The following is a 20,898-nucleotide window of genomic DNA, read 5'->3' on the forward strand; positions in this document are numbered from 1 at the left end:
CGACGAATTTGTAGCATTTTGAAGCGAATGCCGTGAAGTGTTCCCTTCAGTTTAGGAATTGCGTTGAACTCACGAGGGCTTAAGTCAGGGGTGTGCAGTAGGTGGTCGTAGGTTGCGTTCCAAAAATGAACAGCATATAGACAGAAGTGATGACACTTTGTGCAGGACCTGACTATCATTTTTCAGGACAATGCTCAAGCACGTACAGTGCAAGCTGTTACTGATTTGTTTGACTGATGGGGCTGCTAAGTGCTATACCACCTACTGCGCTCCTCTGACTTAAGTCCTCGTGAGTTCAACTCGATTTCTAAACTGAAGGGAACACTTCACGGCATTCGCTTCGGACAATAGACCGCGCGGCTCGAACTGTCAACACAACTGACATTGCTAAGAGTATCCTACGACTTCAACATCGCTGGCAACGGGTTATACACAACGTTGTGACTACTTTGAAGGTCAGTAAAACTTTGAAACAGGTATCTCTTTTGTAGGAGCTGTAAATAATAGTTGCCACTATTAAAGTTCCAACCCTCGTATTTACATTAAGATCCAAGAAATTTGTAGAAGATTGTCCTTGCTCCAATGTAAACTAAATTTTCTCATGTTGTGAGTTGAAATGTTGTAGTAATGTATATAACTGTCTAGTGGTATAATAAGTAAGATGCGACGAGTACAATTTTTTTGGGTGTAGCGATTTTCACGGACGGCAGTGGTGTTTCCAGTCGAGCGTGAAGCAATTAGTCGCTACGAGTGCTCCCTTGATACGTCCGGTACGTATACAGGTCGTGAACGCATTGCCTTCGACGCGAAAACTAATGTTTTCATTGTGCCCCGGCGCAGCACATCTCATCGCGCAATGTCCCGTACTGCATCGCTATAATAAGCTCGAGTGCTATCGCCTGATTCGGCGCGTCCCACTTTTAGTGATCGCGGCCCATTTAGCAGCGCGAAACGGATCCGATACATATTCGCCGCGTGACCGAAGCAGAACTGAGCAAACTGCCGCCAGACTCGCCCCCTGAGGGAAACCCTTTGCTGCCGACTGCGTTTTTAGGGCAGTAGTTGCTCTTACGACTTGCGCGACCATTGAAACGTGTGCTCCGGCGGGTCGTAAAAGTACTGCCCGGCGCGCGCGGGGAGCCGGCACTCGATCAGTTACAAAGGCCCTCAAATTACACGCTGTCTTCGCTGACATATACCCGCTTTATGGGAAGCCGGCGGCGGCAGTAAACGGCCGCGGGTGCTAATAGAGGGTGCGTCGTGTGCGTGTGATTGTGCGTGCGGCAGCGCTTGCGTGTGATCGGGGCATTGTGCGATCGTCGCCCCACCCCCGCCGTCACCAGCAGCTGGCTGGCTCTCGCCGCTTCACGAGCCAACACGTGCTGTCCACCGAGGCATTCTCCTTCAGTCGAGTGTTGGGCGATTCCCAATACACTGGTATAACGAAAAAACTGTCACAGGGAATGAAACGTTCCTACGAACGCGTGACATTTGTTCTTTAGGATATGTCCGAAAGAACAGATAGTACGCATTCATGTAACTAATTCGCCTCGATGGGCAATGATTCCACCACCTACAGTGCGGATGCAAAATTAGGTTCGACGTCCGGCGGGAATCTCAAAATAGCGAGCATGGAGGACACGGACGGAGATTGAGGATAGGTGGTGCTAGATGGGAAAATGGGTTGGCAGAGGGGCGTGCCGAGATAGTCCGCGCAATTGCGATCAACTCTGCGTCCGGATGGTAGACATGCGTGAAGATATACTTGGAAGATGAAGTGTAACCAGAGCAGCGGCACATCCTTTTGCATCGTGCTACGGAGCACATTTTCGGTTTCTACTTCCATATTGTCTCGGCGAAGGAAAGTCCCGAGATTATTTGTTTTGTTTACTTAGGGCATGTATTCTAGGTGTGGTATAAAAAAAAAGTAAAATAAAATGTTCATTGCTTTCCCCTCACCACTCCTAATACCTTGAGGCGAGGGGGACACCGTGGCCTGGTCACGGGTTACGAGCCTGCCCAGTCTGCTCCACTCCCCCCCCCCCCCCACCTCCCCTAATAAAAAAGAATAGAGATGTTACTACTGCGTAGTAAGCAGGGGATCCCGGGTTCGAATCCCTATCAGGAACACATTTTATCACGTCGTCGCTGATTCCGCAAACGGTCCCGATGTAGCTGACATCAGTGGTTCCTTCCCTTTCATTACTCTCCCCTCCACCATCAATTTACATAATAGAATGAAACGTATCGCACATGACTAGCCGGCCGCTGTGGCCGAGCGGTTCTAGGTGCTTCAGTCTGGAACCGCGCTGCTGCTACGGTCGCAGGTTCGAATCCTGCCTCGGGCATGGATGTGTGTGATGTCCTTAGGTTAGTTAGGTTTAAGTAGTTCTAAGTCTAGGGGACTGATGTTAATTCCCATAGCGCTAAGAGCCATTTGAACCATTTTGAGCATATGGCTAATTGAGGTGATTGCGAACGAAGCCCAGACGTTAATTTACGAGGGAATGCTGAAAAGTAATGCTTTCAAGTTTTTTTTGTGAAAACTCTTGAAACTTTTTAAATAAAACAAATGTTATTACATTCTACGTCTTTATTCTTCGTGTCTACATATTTATTTCTCGACATAGTAACCCTAGCGACAAACACATTTCTCCCACCGAGAGACCGGTTTGTTGATACGGTCATTGTAGAATGTTTGACTTTGTTGATGGAGCCACAACCTCACTTCTGTTTGCACCGCTTCTTCACTATCAAAGTCCTCGAAGGTGTACATTAAGTTTTGGAGACAGATGAAAACCGGATGGGGCCAAATCACGACTGTACGTAGGATGATCAGTGACAGCGAATCCGAGGCGCCGCATTGTTGCAGATGTCGCAGCGCAAGTGTGATCTGGCATTGTCATGATGAAGGAGTGGTTGCACCGTGTATGGATGAACTCTTCGAACTCGTACTATCAATTTTCTAAGGGATTACGCCACACTGTTTCTCACGCACCGCCATGTTACACGCTACAATTCTGAGACAGCCAGCGTTAGAGGGTTGCAACTTGAGTCAGCGAAGAGGGAAAGTCGACCGAATAATATGCATGACGTGCAATGCCTCAACCAATATTGAGAACAGAATAAAACATTCGGAGGCATTTATTTTATTTATTCGTTCGGCATGTACAAGGCAAATATTACAGTGTCATTACAATCCACCAGGAAATTACAACACTACACAATGCTACTTATAGTTTTGAGCCAATCTATGGCTAGGTCAGGCAAGTAATGTATGTCCTTCAGTTCGCCACTATATCCTACCACTTCACACACCAGTAGGTGGTCCATTGTCTGGCTTTCACCACATTCACACAAGGGACTCTCCGCAAGTCCCCACTTATTCATTAGATGTTTGCATCTTCCCACGCTTGTTCTAAGGCGATTTAAGGCAACCCAGAGCTTCCGAGGGAGATCATAACCATTTATCTTCTTGCTGGGGTCATCGATAAGCTTTTGGTTCTTGTGTGTCCCTTTGAGCCATGATTCCACCCAGGCTAGCTTTGGGTCGAAGTCCTGTAATTCCCTGCCAATCTTCCAAAAGGGGGACCTAGATTTTAGCCTTTTGATGGGTGATAAGTCTTGGTGTATAGGGAGTTCTGGATTGTGTACGATCTTCCTGTATATTCTCGAGGTCGCCATGGAGCGCCTTATATCAGGGGGTTCTATGTTGACAAGGACTGGGAGCCAGTCACATGGGGTACCCCTATGTGTGCCTGAGATAATTCTCATCGTCTCTTTCAGTTGGGTGTCTACTTTATTTACATGCGCACTTTTCGCCCAGACTGGTGAACAATATTCAGCCACGCTGTACACGAGAGCTAATGCTGACGTCCTTAGTGTATTAGCTCCGCACCCCCATGATGTTCCGGCCAGTTTAGACATAATGGCATTTCGAGATTTTAATTTCTGTTATTCGGAGGCATTAATTATCAGCAAGTCCTTGTAATTGGCGAACGGAGAAAGTGAGAAAAACGTAGCAAATGAGGCAAGAAAAAGGGAATAAAATCTTCTAAATTATGATACTGACTGCACAATGTTATCAGAAGCATCACGATTTTCGGTTGAGATTTTGTGGTGCTGCATCAGTATGTTCTTTTCATCTTTTCGTGTCGTATGCTTTCAGTTTGCTCATTTGTATTTTTTAAAGTCAAGTTTTCCAGGATTTGCGCATGTGGTTCTGTCACATACAACCAACTCACGTTTTTTAATAACGTTATTAAAAAAAAACCTGCCGAGAATTTATGTTAATTTGTTCTCCAACATCGTTTTTAAAGTAAATAGTCACATTAAAATTCAAGTGCTTGTGTGAAACAGTTGCATTAAAGATTATTATTTTTTAAATTTCCGATCTGCGACATCTTTCTTCATCACGCCATTTCTAGCAAACACTTGCCTTCGTAAAGCCAGTTACATGGGCATGATAGGGATGAAGTCGGTCTAAGCCTACTTAGGGAGTGTCTGGAAGAAATATATTTACAAGATCAAAAATAAATGTTGTGTTTGAGGGAATGGGAATTAATGCTGGACTTCTTCATTTGAGTCTGAAATATCCATGTGGTTTACAATTGGCAATGAATACCTGCAACGACATAATCAGATATGTATAAATTTAGCAGTGTTGCTAGTTCTCGATCATTTTTGTTGCAAGTGCTAAACATTCGATTGATTGGAATACAACGCACATAGAACTGTTAATTTTTCGTTGTTAAGTGATAAAACTAGTGGTTTACAACGGGAAGTGCAAAATAGCAAAACAGTAACTCTTGGACAAGAAGTGTGAATCTACGAAGAAAGTATGACACAGGCCCTTGCAAGGAAGAGAAACAGTTGTATAAATACCAAGAATTCAGAGGGCAACTCAGTACTAAGAAAGAAGAGAAGTCTGAACGATGGAAAGAATACGTATAGGGAGGGTATACGAAGGAAACAAACTTGTAAACAGTAATATCAAATGGGAAGAGGAGTAAATAAAGATGACATGGGAGATATGATACTGCGAAATTAATTTGACAGGGCACTGAAAGACCAAAGACGAAACAAGGCATCCGGACTAAATTATATTTTTTCTTAATTACGAGTCTTGGGAGAGCCAATCATGACGAAACTGTTGAGCTTGGTATGTTTAGGTTGTGGTCTTCAGTCCTGAGACTGGTTTGATGCAGCTCTCCATGCTACTCTATCCTGTGCAAGCTTCTTCATCTCCCAGTACCTACTGCAACCTACATCCTTCTGAATCTGCTTAGTGTATGCATCTCTTGGTCTCCCCCTACGATTTTTACCCTCCACGCTGCCCTCCAATACTAAATTGGTGATCCCTTGATGCCTCAGAACATGTCCTACCAACCGATCCCTTCTTCTGGTCAAGTTGTGCCACAAACTCCTCTTCTCCCCAATCCTGTTCAGTACCTCCTCATTAGTTATGTGATCTACCCATCTAATCTTCAGCATTCTTCTGTAGCACCACATTTCGAAAGCTTCTATTCTCTTCTTGTCCAAACTATTTATCGTCCATGTTTCACTTCCATACATGGCTACACTCCATACAAATACTTTCAGAAAAGACTTCCTGACACTTAAATCTATACTCGATGTTAACAAATTTCTCTTCTTCAGAAACGCTTTCCTTGCCATTGCCAGTCTACATTTTATATCCTCTCTACTTCGACCATCATCAGTTATTTTGCTCCCGAAATAGCAAAACTCCTTTACTACTTTAAGTGTCTCATTTCCTAATCTAATACCCTCAACATCACCCGACTTAATTCGACTACATTCCATTATCCTCGTTTTGCTTTTGTTGATGTTCATCTTATATCCTCCCTTCAAGACACCATCCATTCCATTCAACTGCTCTTCCAAGTCCTTTGCTGTCTCTGACAGAATTACAATGTCATCGGCGAACCTCAAAGTTTTTATTTCTTCTCCATGGATTTTAATACCTACTCCGAATTTTTCTTTTGTTTCCTTTACTGCTTGCTCAATATACAGATTGAATAACATCGGGGAGAGGCTACAACCCTGTCTTACTCCCTTGCCAACCACTGCTTCCCTTTCATGTCCCTCGACTCTTATAACTGCCATCTGGTTTCTGTACAAATTGTAAATAGCCTTTCGCTCCCTGTATTTTACCCCCGCCACCTTTAGAATTTGAAAGAGAGTATTCCAGTCAACATTGTCAAAAGCTTTCTCTAAGTCTACAAATGCTAGAAACGTAGGTTTGCCTTTCCTTAATCTTTCTTCTAAGATAAGTCGTAAGGTCAGTATTGCCTCACGTGTCCCAGTATTTCTACGGAATCCAAACTGATCTTCCCCGAGGTCGGCTTCTACTAGTTTTTCCATTCGTCTGTAAAGAATTCGTGTTAGTATTTTGCAGCTGTGGCTTATTAAACTGATTGTTCGGTAATTCTCACATCTGTCAACACCTGCTTTCTTTGGGATTGGAATTATTATATTCTTCTTGAAGTCTGAGGGTATTTCGCCTGTTTCATACATCTTGCTCACCAGATGGTAGAGTTTTGTCAGGACTGGCTCTCCCAAGGCCGTCAGTAGTTCCGATGGAATGTTGTCTACTCCGGGGGCCTTGTTTCGACTCAGGTCTTTCAGTGCTCTGTCAAACTCTTCACGCAGTATCGTATCTCCCATTTCATCTTCATCTACATCCTCTTCCATTTCCATAATATTGTCCTCAAGTACATCGCCCTTGTATAGACCCTCTATATACTCCTTCCACCTTTCTGCTTTCTCTTCTTTGCTTAGAACTGGGTTTCCATCTGAGCTCTTGATGTTCATACAAGTGGTTCTCTTATCTCCAAAGGTCTCTTTAATTTTCCTGTAGGCAGTATCTATCTTACCCCTAGTGATATGTGCCTCTACATCCTTACATTTGTCCTCTAGCCATCCCTGCTTAGCCATTTTGCACTTCCTGTCGATCTCATTTTTGAGACGTTTGTATTCCTTTTTGCCTGCTTCATTTACTGCATTTTTATATTTTCTCCTTTCATAAATTAAATTCAATATTTCTTCTGTTACCCAAGGATTTCTACTAGCCCTCGTCTTTTTACCTACTTGATCCTCTGCTGCCTTCACTACTTCATCCCTCAAAGCTACCCATTCTTCTTCTACTGTATTTCTTTCCCCCATTCCTGTCAATTGTTCCCTTATGCTCTCCCTGAAACTCTGTACAACCTCTGGTTCTTTCAGTTTATCCAGGTCCCATCTCCTTAAATTCCCACCTTTTTGCAGTTTCTTCAGTTTTAATCTACAGGTCATAACCAATAGATTGTGGTCAGAGTCCACATCTGCCCCTGGAAATGTCTTACAATTTAAAACCTGGTTCCTAAATCTCTGTCTTACCATTATATAATCAATCTGATACCTTTTAGTATCTCCAGGGTTCTTCCATGTATACAACCTTCTATCATGATTCTTAAACCAAGTGTTAGCTATGATTAAATTGTGCTCTGTGCAAAATTCTACCAGGCGGCTTCCTCTTTCATTTCTTAGCCCCAATCCATATTCACCTACTACGTTTCCTTCTCTCCCTTTTCCTACACTCGAATTCCAGTCACCCATAACTATTAAATTTTCGTCTCCCTTCACAATCTGAATAATTTCTTTTATTTCATCATACATTTCTTCAATTTCTTCGTCATCTGCAGAGCTAGTTGGCATATAAACTTGTACTACTGTAGTAGGTGTGGGCTTCGTATCTATTTTGGCCACAATAATGCGTTAACTAAGCTGTTTGTAGTAGCTTACCCGCGTTCCTATTTTCCTATTCATTATTAAACCTACTCCTGCATTACCCCTATTTGACTTTGTGTTTATAACCCTGTAGTCACCTGACCAGAAGTCTTGTTCCTCCTGCCACCGAACTTCACTAATTCCCACTATATCTAACTTTAACCTATCCATTTCCCTTTTCAAATTTTCTAACCTACCTGCCCGATTAAGGGACCTGACATTCCACGCTCCGATCCGTAGAATGCCAGTTTTCTTTCTCCTGATAACGACATCCTCTTGAGTAGTCCCCGCCCGGAGATCCGAATGGGGGACTATTTTACCTCCGGAATATTTTACCCAAGAGGACGCCATCATCATTTAATCATACAGTAAAGCTGCATGCCCTCGGGAAAAATTACGGCCGTAGTTTCCCCTTGCTTTCAGCCGTTCGCAGTACCAGCACAGCAAGGCCGTTTTGGTTATTGTTACAAGGCCAGAGGCTACACGAAACAAGATAAATACTCTTAGACTTCAAAAAGAATATAATACTCCCAATACCGAAGAGGACAGGTACTGACGTGTGTATTGCCGAACGATCAGTTTGATAATTAATGGTTCCAATATCCTAACATACACTATGTGATCAAAAGTATCGGGACACCTGGCTGAACATGACTTACAAGTTTGTGGCGCCCTCCATCGGTAATGCTGGAATTCAATACGGTATTGGCCCATCCTTAGCTTGATGGCAGGATCCACTCTCGCATGCGTACGTTCCATCAGTTCCTGGAAGGTTTCTGGGGAATGGCAGCCCATTCTTCACGGAGTGTTGCATTGAGGAGAGGTATCGATGTCGGTCGGTGAGACCTCGCACGAAGTCGACGTTCGAAAACATCCCAAAGGCGTTCTATAGAATTCAGGTCAGGACTCTGTGAAGGTCAGTCAGATGTTATTGTCGTGCAACCACTCGGCCACAGGCCGTCAATTATGAACAGGTGCTCGATCATGTTGAAAGATGAAATCGCCATCCCCGAATTGCTCTTCAACGGTGGGAATCAAGAAGTTGCTTAAAACATCAATGTAGGCCTGTGCTGTGATAGTGTCACGCAAAACAACAAGGGGTGCAAGCCCCCTCCATGAAAAACACGACCACGCCATAACACCACCGCCTCCGAATTTTACTGTTGGCACTACACACGTTGGCAGATGACGTTCACCGGGCATTCGCCAAACCCACATCCTGCCATAGGATCGCCACATTGTGTACCGTGATTCGTCACTCCACATAACGTTTTTCCACTATTCAAACGTTCAATGTTTACGCTCCATACACAAAGCGAGGCGTCATTTGGCATTTACCGGCGTAATGTGTGGCTTATGAGCAGCCGCTCGACCATGAAATTCAAGTTTTCTCACCTCCTGCGTTAACTGTCACAATACTTGCAGTGGATCCTGGTGCATTTTGGAATTCCTGTGTGATGGTCTGGATACATGGCTGCCTATTACACATTACGAACCTCTTCAAGTGTCGGCGGTCTCTGTCAGTCAACAGACGAAGTCGGCCTGTACGCTTTTGTGCTGTACGTGTCCCTTCACGTTTACACTTCACTATCACATCGAAAACAGTGGACCTAGGGATGTTTAGGAGTGTGGAAATCTCGCGTACATACGTATGACACAAGTGACACCTAATCACCCGACCACGTTCGAAGTCCGTGAGTTCCGCCAACCGCCCCATTCCGCTCTCTCACGATGTCCAATGACTACTGAGGTCGCTGATATGGGGTCCTGGCAGTAGGTGGAGCACAATGAACCTAATATGAAAAACATATGTTTTTGCGAGTGTTCTGATACTTTTGATCATATATTGTGGATTATCTACAGAACGAAGAAACGACTTGTAGAAACCGACCAGGGAGAAGATGCGTTTAGATTCTCGAGAAATTTAAGAACATACGAGGGAATGCTGACCTTACGACTTACCTTAGACGATAAGCATTTATAATATTCATAGATTTATAGAAAATATTCGTCACCGTTTAACATTTTGACCTTATCTGGGATCAAATACAGGATGCGTAAAATTGTCAACAACTTGTAGCATAGAGGAACTAGACTGCAATTCTGAGAGGCGAAGGACGTGAAAGGGAGGTAACAGTTGAGAAGGAAGCGACCAGGGTTGTAGTCTATCACCAATATCATTCAGTAAGTAGAAAATTTGCAAAATCCAAACAAAAAAGAAACCTCAAGGATTGTAATTCATTGAGAGAAAGAAAAAAAAACTTCTTTGGCAGATAAGTTAAACAAAGCTGAAAAGAGGTTATTAGATGAACACAAACAAAAGTAAAACAAGAGTAATAAAGAGTAATCTAATTAAACCAGGTGATGCTGAAGGGATTGGATAAGGATATGAGACGCTGTAATTAGTAGACAAGTTCCGCTATTTCGCCACAAATAAACGGACGATCGCAGAAGTGAAGAGAATATAAATTGTCGCGTATCAATGGCTTTTTTGTATGTATTTATTTATAGTGTAGCAATATAAGGAAGGTAGACGATTAACAGTACACACAAAAATAGAGTAGAAACTTTTAAAATGTGGTACTCAGAAGAAAATTTTAGAATATACAGAGTGTTCGGAAATTTCTGTTACAAACTTCTTGGACATGTAGAGGTGAGAGAGTACATAATATTTTGTATAGGAACATAGCGCTTCCTTTCTGTGACGATCTCAGTTCAAATGTTTAACTCATTCACTTCTGCTCGAGGAAGTAATTAGGTATGTCATAGTACAGTTGTTAGGTAACAAGCCGGTCGCTGTGGTCGAGCAGGTCTAGGCGCTTTAGTCCGGAACCGCGCTGCTGCTGCGGTCGCAGGTTCGAATCCTGCCTCGGGCATGGATGTGTGTGATGTCCTTAGGTTAGTTAGGTTTAAGTAATTCTAAGTCTAGGGGACTGATGACCTCAGATGTTAAGTCCCATAGTGCTTAGAGCCATTTGAACCATTTTTGTTACAAATGGAAAGGAAACATAACGGAACATCAATTTATCTCTTAAGCACATTTGTTTGTGTTAACACTTAAACAATAAGTGTTTATATAATTCCAAAACAAAAGGAACCAGCCTACTGTACGTACAAAACAGCACTGATGCATTGCAACAGCGGCTCGATGTGGTGATCACCAACGTATATACAGACATTATACCTAAGGAGCTTTCTCTGGTACACACTCTCCATCCCATGTTTCAACTTTAAGTGCAGCGTCCAGAACTCGTGCCAGCAGATCCTCCTGTCTGTACAGGAGTCTCTTAAATTGAACTCTACGTACGACTCCACAAGACGTAATCCATAGGAGTTAAATCCAGGGATCCCGGCGGTCACACTGTTGGACGACCTCAGTCTTTCTCTCACAATATCGTCTGTTGAGATGACTCCGAACCGCACGTTAGCAGTCAGGTGGTGTACCATCATGATGAAAAACATTTCCTGACGGGCATTCAGTGGCACAGCATCCAAGAACAGACGTGGAAACAGGGCTGTCGATGCAGCGGCTCAGCTGGCAATGCGTTATGGAAAATCCGCTAGACCCATAGCATGTACACTTCGCCAGTGGTACGGATAGTGTCGCTCACGCAGAACGTCCCAGACGAAACTGTGACTAACTCCCACTGCACGCGCAACTGTTCGTGTACTCGTTGACGTGTTCTCTTCAGCGCAATATAGTACATCTTCTTCAAATTCGAGCGTGCGACGATGCTGTGGAGCACCACAGTCCTCCCTGCTGACGGTGAAGATACCTGTTTCTGGGAGCTTCGGCGTAACTTGGGCAAAACGTTTGTGGGATGGTGTAGTACGCAGCGAAACACGTTCATGATACAGCCGACTAGCAGATCGTTCGTTACCTCGAGCTTCGCCATACACGAGGAGCATGTCTTTGTATTCGGAAAACGTATAAACCATGTATACTGTATCGGAAGCGCACAGGTACTGAAAGGTTTCGTAGCAAGCCGAAGTTAACTCACATCAGGAGACCGTCTGACGTAGTACACGTCGTCCTGTCTACCCTTCTGCATACCAGAACGAGCAATTCTGATATTTTGCTCTTTCCCGTCAGCAAACGTGGACGCGTTACACATCTGAACTGAAACCGACTTGGGTTCCTATAAAAAATACGAGTATTATGTATTCACTCCCCTATAAGTCCTAGAGGTTTGTAACGGGAATCTCCGAACACCTTGTATGCGTAAGGTAACTAGTGAAGAGACACTGACCTAATTGAAGAGCAAAAAGTTTTAAGGCACAACTTGACTGAAAAAAGAAGCAGATTAATAGGAAACATCTGGAACATCAAAGAATACTTAGCCGGCCGCGGTGGCCGAGCGGTTCTAGGCGCTACAGTCTGGAACCGCGCGACCGCTACGGTCGCAGGTTCGAATCCTGCCTCGGGCATTGATGTGTGTGATGTCCTTAGGTTAGTTAGGTTTAAGTAGTTCTAAGTTCTAGGGGACAGATGACCTCAGAAGTTAAGTCCCATAGTGCTCAGAGCGATTGGATTTGAAAGAATAATTAACTTGGAAATGATGGTAAGCGTTGGGGATCAAAATTATAGAGGACGAGCAAGGCTTCACTATAGTAAGCAGGTTCAAGTTGCTGTAATCTGCTGTAATTACACTATCTGGTCAAAAGTATCCATTCACCCCTATGCAATGCAGAAATGAAATCAGAGGAAGCAATCACTCGTGACTGCCAAAGTGCTACCAGGAGTCCACCTAATACAATGACCGTGCGGGAGGAGTTAAAAAATGGGTTCAGTGGTCGAGCGGCTCGTCATAAGCCACACATTTCCATAGTCAGTGATAAGCGACGCATTAGGTGGTGTAAAGGGCAAGGCCATTGGACAGGAAATGACTCCGTGGCAGTCCGATGCGTGGGTTTGGGTTTGGGGAATGCCTGGGGAACATTAACTGCCATCATGTCTACGCCAACAGTACGGAGGTGGTAGTATTACAGTGTGCGATATTTTTCGTGGTTAGGTTGTAGTTCTCTTATTGTGCTTAAGAAAATGCTAAATTCGGAACGATATAAACACTTTTTACAGCACGGTAACTGAAGAAAGCTTCACAAGCCAAGATCGCTTTTATCCATCATTATTATTGTAAAAATTGAAAAGCATAAGATCCGATGTTGACAGCATAGCTCTGTCGAAACCGGTCATACGTTAAAATGCTTTTTTAGCGATCTTGGTTTGTGAAGCTCTCTTCAATTTCGATATATTGCATAACTCTTCCCTTCCCCCCCCCTCCCCCCCTCCCCCCTCCCCCCTCCCCCCAGATTGGCCATGTCTGCAATATATAACTTTTTACGCAAGTGTTCACTGGGTACAAGGGAGAAAACATTCTGAGACGACGATGTGTCATTATTACAATGTCCACTGCTACGAAGCAGCATCTGTAAAGCAATGGTATGTGGACAATAACATTCGTGAATTGGACTGGCATGCCCAAAGTACCCAACTGAACTAAGTGGAACACCTCTGGGGTGAGTTAGACCTTCGATTTCGCTCCATACCCCAGCATTAAACATCACTTCCTTCTCTGGGGTTGGCTTTTGATCGTCTCACCTCACTGAAAGTGTCCCTAGCAGGGTTCGAGCCTTCACAAAGACGAAGGGTGGACACAATCCACATTAATGCCCACTAATAGATATTGAGATTCTTTTGATCAGGTAGTGTTTGTACAGACGATGAGATTTGCGCAGGACAGACAAGCGTGAAGAACTCCATCAAACCATTCAGAGGAAATACCGCGTACGATAAATTGGGAAAGAAATTTCTTGCAAGGACATCGTTATATGAAACATTCTCGGTCAAATAAGAATAAAACTCGAGTGCCCTACGTCACCTTCCAGTGTCCTCTTCGGGAAAAGCTAACTGCTGTAATTGCTGGCTGTGATGGCCACGTATTCTGTCGATGATTGGTGTATTCAGGTGGAGACAGAATTCCCATTGTTAGATGTTTTAGAGGAATTTAAATCAGATGGGAGCCTCAATCAATAGGTCAGCTGCAAGGTGATGCACAGTGACTTGTCTCAGCGCACACTGTTTCCACTCCCCCCCTTGCCATCTACCCCCACCCCACCTCCCCCACTCAGAAGCGGGTGATTTTAAATACGCACAGCTACAACTAATTATTCAAATGGCTCTAAGCACTATGAGGCTTAACATCTGAGGTCATCAGTCCCCTAGACTTAGAACTACTTAAACCTAACTAACCTATGGACATCACATATATCCATGCCCGAGGGAAGATTCGAACCTGCGACCGTAGCAGCAGCGCGGTTCCGGTCTGAAGCGCCTAGAACCGCTCGTCCACAGCGGCCGGCTGCAAAGCTACAACTCTTTGTGGTAAGGACCACTTGCTTTCCAGCATTAAACTGCTGAAGTACATGTTCCGAAGAACGTCAAGGCTCCACATATTAAGTTAGCGATCTCCAAGAAAGAAGGAAGGAAGAGGGATACGGGTGTAATATATCGGCCATGACGAGGTCATTAGAGACGAAGCACAAGCTCTGCGTGTGGAAATGATAAGGCAGGAAATCGGCCGTGACCTTTTAATAGGAACCACCTCAGCATTCGGGTAAGTGATGTAGAGAAATCACGGAAGGTCTCCGTCTGGATGATTGGACGGGGATTTGAACCGTCGTTGATAAAACCGAACGAGTCCATTGTGTTACCAGCTGCTAAAACTCGCTCTGTCCCAAGCTGTGGGTATGCAGACTGCGGAATTCTTGAACGTTTTCTCAGTTCGAATGTAGCAAATTCCCATGACGAATAAGACACTTCAACTGCAGGATAAATCTTTATTTCTGATCCAGCTAGTTTCGATGCGTTAGAGCCACATTTTCAGGGATGCAGATTTATTTCATATTATTTCCAACCTGTGTCCCTGAAGATGTCGTTCTAACGCCGCGGATCTAACTGGATCAGAAATAAAGATTATCATACACCTGAAGCGGTCTTCTTCACATGGTTCAATTCTACAGCTGTGGATGCCCACAAAACACAATTTTCTATAGTAAATTTCCTTGAAATGGAAAAGTTTCTGTCCACAAATCAGTACGGATTTAGAAATCATCGCTCGAGCGAAACTCAGTTTGCCCTTTTCTCGCATGATATCCTGCGAAACATGGATGAAGGTCAACTAGCAGATTCCATATTTCTAGATTTCCGGAAAGCGTTTGACACTACGCTCCATTAGAGAATGCTAACGAAGGTACGAGCATACGGAACAGGTAATCAGATATGTGACGGCTCGAAGACTTCTTAGGTCAAAGCACCCAGTACGTTGTCCTCGACGGCTGTTGTTCATCAGAGACAAGGGGTTATCGTCAGGAGTAGCCCTGGGAAGTGTGATAGTACCATTTTTATGTCCTACATGTGTAAATGGTCCGACGGACAGGGTCAGCAGCAGCTTCGACTGTTTGCTGATGATGCTGTGGTGTATGGGCAGGTGTCGTCGTTGAGTGACTGTAGGCGGTTACAAGATGACTTAGACGAAATTTCTAGTTGGTGAGATGAATGGCATCTTGCGGTAAAGTAGAAAAATGAAATAAATGCAGATGATAGGAAAAACAATTCCTTAATGTAAGTTTGCAGGCTTTCGTGGCCGTTGTCACTGAAGTTAAAATCTTCTGGGTTATTAGGCCGCGTCATGTTTCTTCTAAAATGATCGACGTTTCAACCCCTCTGCTGGGATCTTCCTCAGCATCATTTTAGAAGAAACATGACGCGGCATAATAGCCCAGAAGATTTTAACTTCAGTTCCTTAATGTTCGAATACAGCATTAGTGGTGTGTTGCTTGACAGTCACGTCGATTAAATGTCTAGGCACAGCGATATGAAATGGAACACCATGTAAGGTACAAATGGTTCAAATGGCTCTGAGCACTATGAGACTTAACATCTGAGGTCATCAGTCCCCTAGAACTTAGAACTACTTAAACCTAACTAAACTAAGGACATCACACATATCCATGCCCGAAGCAGGATTCGAACCTGCGACCGTAGCGGTCGCGCGGTTCCAGACTGAAGCGCCTAGAACCGTTCGGCCACACCGGCCGGCACACCATGTAAGGATTGTAGTAGAGTAGGCGAATGGTCGACTTCGGTTTATTGGGCGAATTTTAGGAAAGTGTGGTTTATCTATAATGGAAACCGCGTACAGAACACCAGTGCGACATATTCTTGATTTCTTTTCGAGTGTCTGGGATCCGCACCAGGTCGGATTAAAGAGAGACATAACCGAAGCAATCTGCTAGATTTGTTACCATTAGGTTAGATCAACACACGAGTATTACGGAGATGGTTCGTGAACTAAAATGAGAATCCGCAGGGGATATGATGTTGTTTTCAAGGAACACTACTGGGAAAATTTTGAGAACCGGCATTTGGAGCTGACTGTAGCGTCGATCTACTGCCGCCAATGTACATTTCGCATAAAGACCACGAAGATAAGACAGAGAAATTAGGGATCGTACTGAGATATATGAAAGGTCGTTTCTCCCTCACTCTCTTTGCAAGTGGAGCATGAAAGGAAATAATTAGTAGTTGCGCAAGGTACCCACCACCATGCATCATACGGTGGCTCGCGGAGTGAGTATGTAGACACATGATTTAGACTGTGATAAGGTTCAACAATCGCAAGAAGATTAACGCGCTGAGCTGCTTCTCTTTTGTGGGGCAACATCCAGCGAAATAGTCTGGATCCTGGGGAGACATGGTAAACGACTTATTTTCCGACCGCACAACAAAATAAAAGAATTGTTGCAACCGGTTAGAAGGCAGTCTTAGCCTCAGGGTCCCTGAAATTTACTTTCTTTGTCAATGAGGAAGTAAATAGTTCGCTCGGTCATTCCATACACTTTCTGAAAATTGCGTAAAACGCCAGTTTCTTTAAAACTCTTAATTTGTAAAAATTATGAGTTGCTGAGCACAGCCTCACGAAACATTATGTTTCTTGGAATAAAAATTTTGTCCAGTGCACTAAGCAGGGGTAGAGATCAGAATGTGCTACAATAACGTTAACTGGAACAGCAGTTACGATTTTATACACACAGATGTTAAAAGATATCGTCTTGGTTTTTTCACAGCGGACCACAGGGAACTTCGGTCCTTATGTCCATAAAGCATTAGTTTACTTTGAATTCTTGACTGAGATACACAAGAAGAGACGTAAGTTCAGCTTACGCGTCGCGTTTATCAAAGATTTTGATGCCGAGTGCCAAACGTTGGTTCACCGACAAATATGAAGATTGTATACTGCAGGAAAAACATTATCCGAAGCACTGCAGCAGGCTTCGCAGCTACTGGAAAAAGTAGGAGGTATGTAGGTACGGGATTGGCCCTCACAGTCGCCTGACGCTAATCCTACTGAAAATGTATGATCTTACATCAAAAAGAAGTTGCAAGGAAAAAAGATCCTCACTTTGAAACAGCTGTCAGTGTAAATTCGACACTTTTGGAGATCTCTTCCAATTATCAACGCTGCGGGTGACTGGATGTGTTATTAAATGCAATTGCATTTTTCTTTTCTTCATGTATGACGTATGTATGTGTTTTAATTTGTTGTCAAATACATTTATCTGCTAATTAATCCGATCACGGTCTTACTTAAAAGACTGTAGTTGCCTCAAACATTAGCTTCTAGTGGAACTGTTTTGATCAAAACTGCCAGCTTGTGTCATTTTCCGGTATGCTAATCATTCTGATTATAGTTTAAAGTGTAAAATAATCATATTTCAGTCGTAAGTGGACTCGTTCAAGCGATATTTTCTTTTATATACAGGAATTTTGACTGCACTGTTATTTTTGCTGTAGTGGTTTTGGAAATTTGTGGTAATTTTTATGGGACTGCTGAGGTAATCGGTCCCTATAGTGGTTCTATTTTTGACATTTAGCTTCAGATTTCCTACCACTCGAAAAGCTCTCAAGATGAACGCTGTGTGAAGGAAAGATTGGAAACCGACCAAACATAGAAAAACATGTACCTATTATTTTCGGGAAGAGAAATGGACCGAACATCAATTTCGTCAGTTTCGTATTACGGAAAATTCTGGATTACGAAAGCAGCCTTTTTACGTATATCACATACTTCTCTTCTTTGTTATTCGAAACGGACGACAAAAACCAAAGTTACATTAACGACGCGAAGTGCGTCGTACTACCAATCAAATGTGCATTAAGACCAGAAAAAAGTCTTAATATGCCTTCCTGGCGCTGTGTTAGTCAAGAAAGCACGGTAACATTGTCTACTAAAAACAATGTTGTGTGAACACGACAGAAATTTAGAACGAGAAGCAATCGTAAACAGTAGTCTACTTATGTTACGGGGGATTTAAAGTTCCGGTATCCGCTTCAAAGCAACGTACAGCCTAACTCTGTAGTGCCATCTCCCCTTATTATACTTCCATGAGCATTTCAGAAGTCAACACGATCTGTGGTAGCATGACGTCACGATAATGTAAGTCGACCAATCATACGTCGGCTTTTAGGCCAAGACAGCAGCAGTTACCTGACGAAGATAGTGGAGGCTATCGTCGAAAGGTGGAGGTTTCATTTCTATCCGACAAAACAAAAATACCGAGAATGTTTTATACAGAATTATCGTGAAGGTAAGCGATGAAAGCTTAAAAAACCCATAACATAAAGTGATTATTACAAATTGAGACAGTACTACACTGTTGTCTAGTGAACAAAATACGAGCATACGGAATAACGGACCAGCTTTGTTACTGGATTTAGATTTTGTGGTGGTTACTATTCAACACGCCGTTTTTAACGGGACGAAGCGCCAGAAGTAAAAATATCAAAAACGCGTTATTCTCTTCACAACAGAAACTGTTTAAAAATAGGTTTTGCATCACCATCGGGATTTGACTAGTTTGTGGTGTTTGGTCGGAAACCTCTTTTCCTATCTTTGACCACAGGAAATCGCTACATGCAACTACTGTGTCTGTGAAATGAAGCTAACAGTAAAGCTGCATTCTGAGACCAGTTGAGCAGAGTGCGTCTTGTCTCCAATCGTGAACGCAACAACACGGCTTGTGTACCTGGGCGGTATGTTGACGTACTTCGAAGAGTCATGTCAAGCTGAGGCCGTCAGTCTTCAACGAATGGATTGTTAAAATACAGAGAAAAGTTAAGATGGTGGTCTTAATGCTTCAGGTGTTTTATATAGCAAGTCCTCACCCTCTCCGCCCCTCTTGATTGTAACGCAGAGAACGTTCAGTCATTATTTGATAAGCTGTTCAACCGCGAATCACATTGGACTGAACGTCGGTTACGTCGTCTAAGCGTTGACCTTACATGTGAATTCCTGCAGTTTGTCGTTTTGCGGTTGGTTCTCGTCATCCCGCGCTTTTCTCTTCATCAAAACATTCAGATAATATCTTTAAAACTTGATTTAAAGACGTCGTCCCTTTGCTATTTGCAACACAATAACTTTGACACAATACAGCCACACGTTCACTATTTAAGGCTGCCTGCTCACAACTGACAGGTCGCATACGTATGTTATTTACAGTTGTTATTTTTCAAGCTGCCACCGTAGTTCCTGCGCTGTTGCCGCTTACACGCCACAAGGTCTATATAGGACAGCTCTGGTCACGCTACCAGGATCCTTTGCGATCGCGGCTATTTTGGGTCTAGCCTATAATGCGGCTGTAGCAGATTTTTGTACTGGATGTAGTGTTTGTCGCTAGAAAGTGTGTGTATTTAGAAATGGGTTGCTGTTCTGCTCCGAAGTGCAGCAGTGATTCGTCTAAAGGGATCAGATTATTCAGATTTTCTGCAGACAAAGATCGGAGAGTTAAATGGTTATACAAGTCTAGGAGAGACAAATGGAAGTCAACAACACATTACAAGTTGTGCGAGGTAAGTAAACTACCGGTTAGAAGAAATACAGGTGAAATATCGTATGTTTTATATATAATTTGTATGTTTACTTTTTTTAAAGCTTCACTTTGAGGATTCACAGATCGAGTTAAGGAGAGCTGATGGAAGAAGACTGCTAAAATGGGATGCCATTGCAACGAAATTTGACCTCCCATATTCACCCAAACTAGTTTCTTCTAAACGGAAACATCCAAAAGCAAGCACAGTAACTAAATCAGATGTCAATAAAGGTGAGATATTCATCAACGTTTGGCAGTTTTCATATGTAACCATGTTTCCAACATAACGCAGTCGTTTACTTTATTTTAGATTTATGAACGTAACCTTACAGTCTATGATCAGTTACCATCACTTGTGTAACCTGAAATGATGTTAGTTTATGAGGGGAACAAATCAGTGGCGAGAAAATTGTGCCCGGAATTAAATTGTAGAAGCACATAAATTTATATGAAGCATTTCTGTTGAAAAATCTGCTTTGGGCCTACTGCAGTTTCTGTCGATTTTCAATACTATACTGGCATGCAGTCTGCCGACAACATGGGTTTGTACAGTTTGTTACGGTGTAATGTGGTCAGTGAACTATAAGATTTTCTCTAAAAGTGAAATGTGCTGTTCTTACAAACGATTCTGAAATCATGAGGAGAACCAACTACCCACCGCCATCAGTAAGGACCCTGAGGAGGAGGACTGAAGCCTGCACATTTGCACCTGGCATTCAGCATGGTATTATTCAGTGGTTAGGTGTGAAGTTGCAGTTTGAAGATGTGCAAGGAAAACTGTGTGTACTTTCGTTGGATGAAATGTCCATAAGGCCATTTGTTGAATATGGAAAAGGTTTATAAAGATATATTGGATTTGTTCGTGAAGAGTTAACCAGTTCATCAGAGCTGCAACTTGCCGGCCATGCCTTAGTTTTTGGGTGCGAGGCTTAACATTGCTCTGGAAGCAGGTTGTAGCATGTTTTTTAATTGAGAACTCTACAAACCCAAACAAACTTTGGAACACCCTCAAGACCTGATGGGATACCGGTTCGATTTTACACAAAGTACGCGAAGGAACTTGCCCCCCTTCTTGCAGCGGTTACCGTAGATCTCTAGAAGAGCGTAGCGTTACAGAGGATTGGAAAAGGGCACAGGTCATCCCCGTTTTAAGAAGGGACATCGAGCAGATATGCAGAACTA

This window comes from Schistocerca nitens, chromosome 5 (assembly GCF_023898315.1).
Source record: "Schistocerca nitens isolate TAMUIC-IGC-003100 chromosome 5, iqSchNite1.1, whole genome shotgun sequence".
Taxonomy (NCBI): Eukaryota; Metazoa; Arthropoda; class Insecta; order Orthoptera; family Acrididae; genus Schistocerca; species Schistocerca nitens.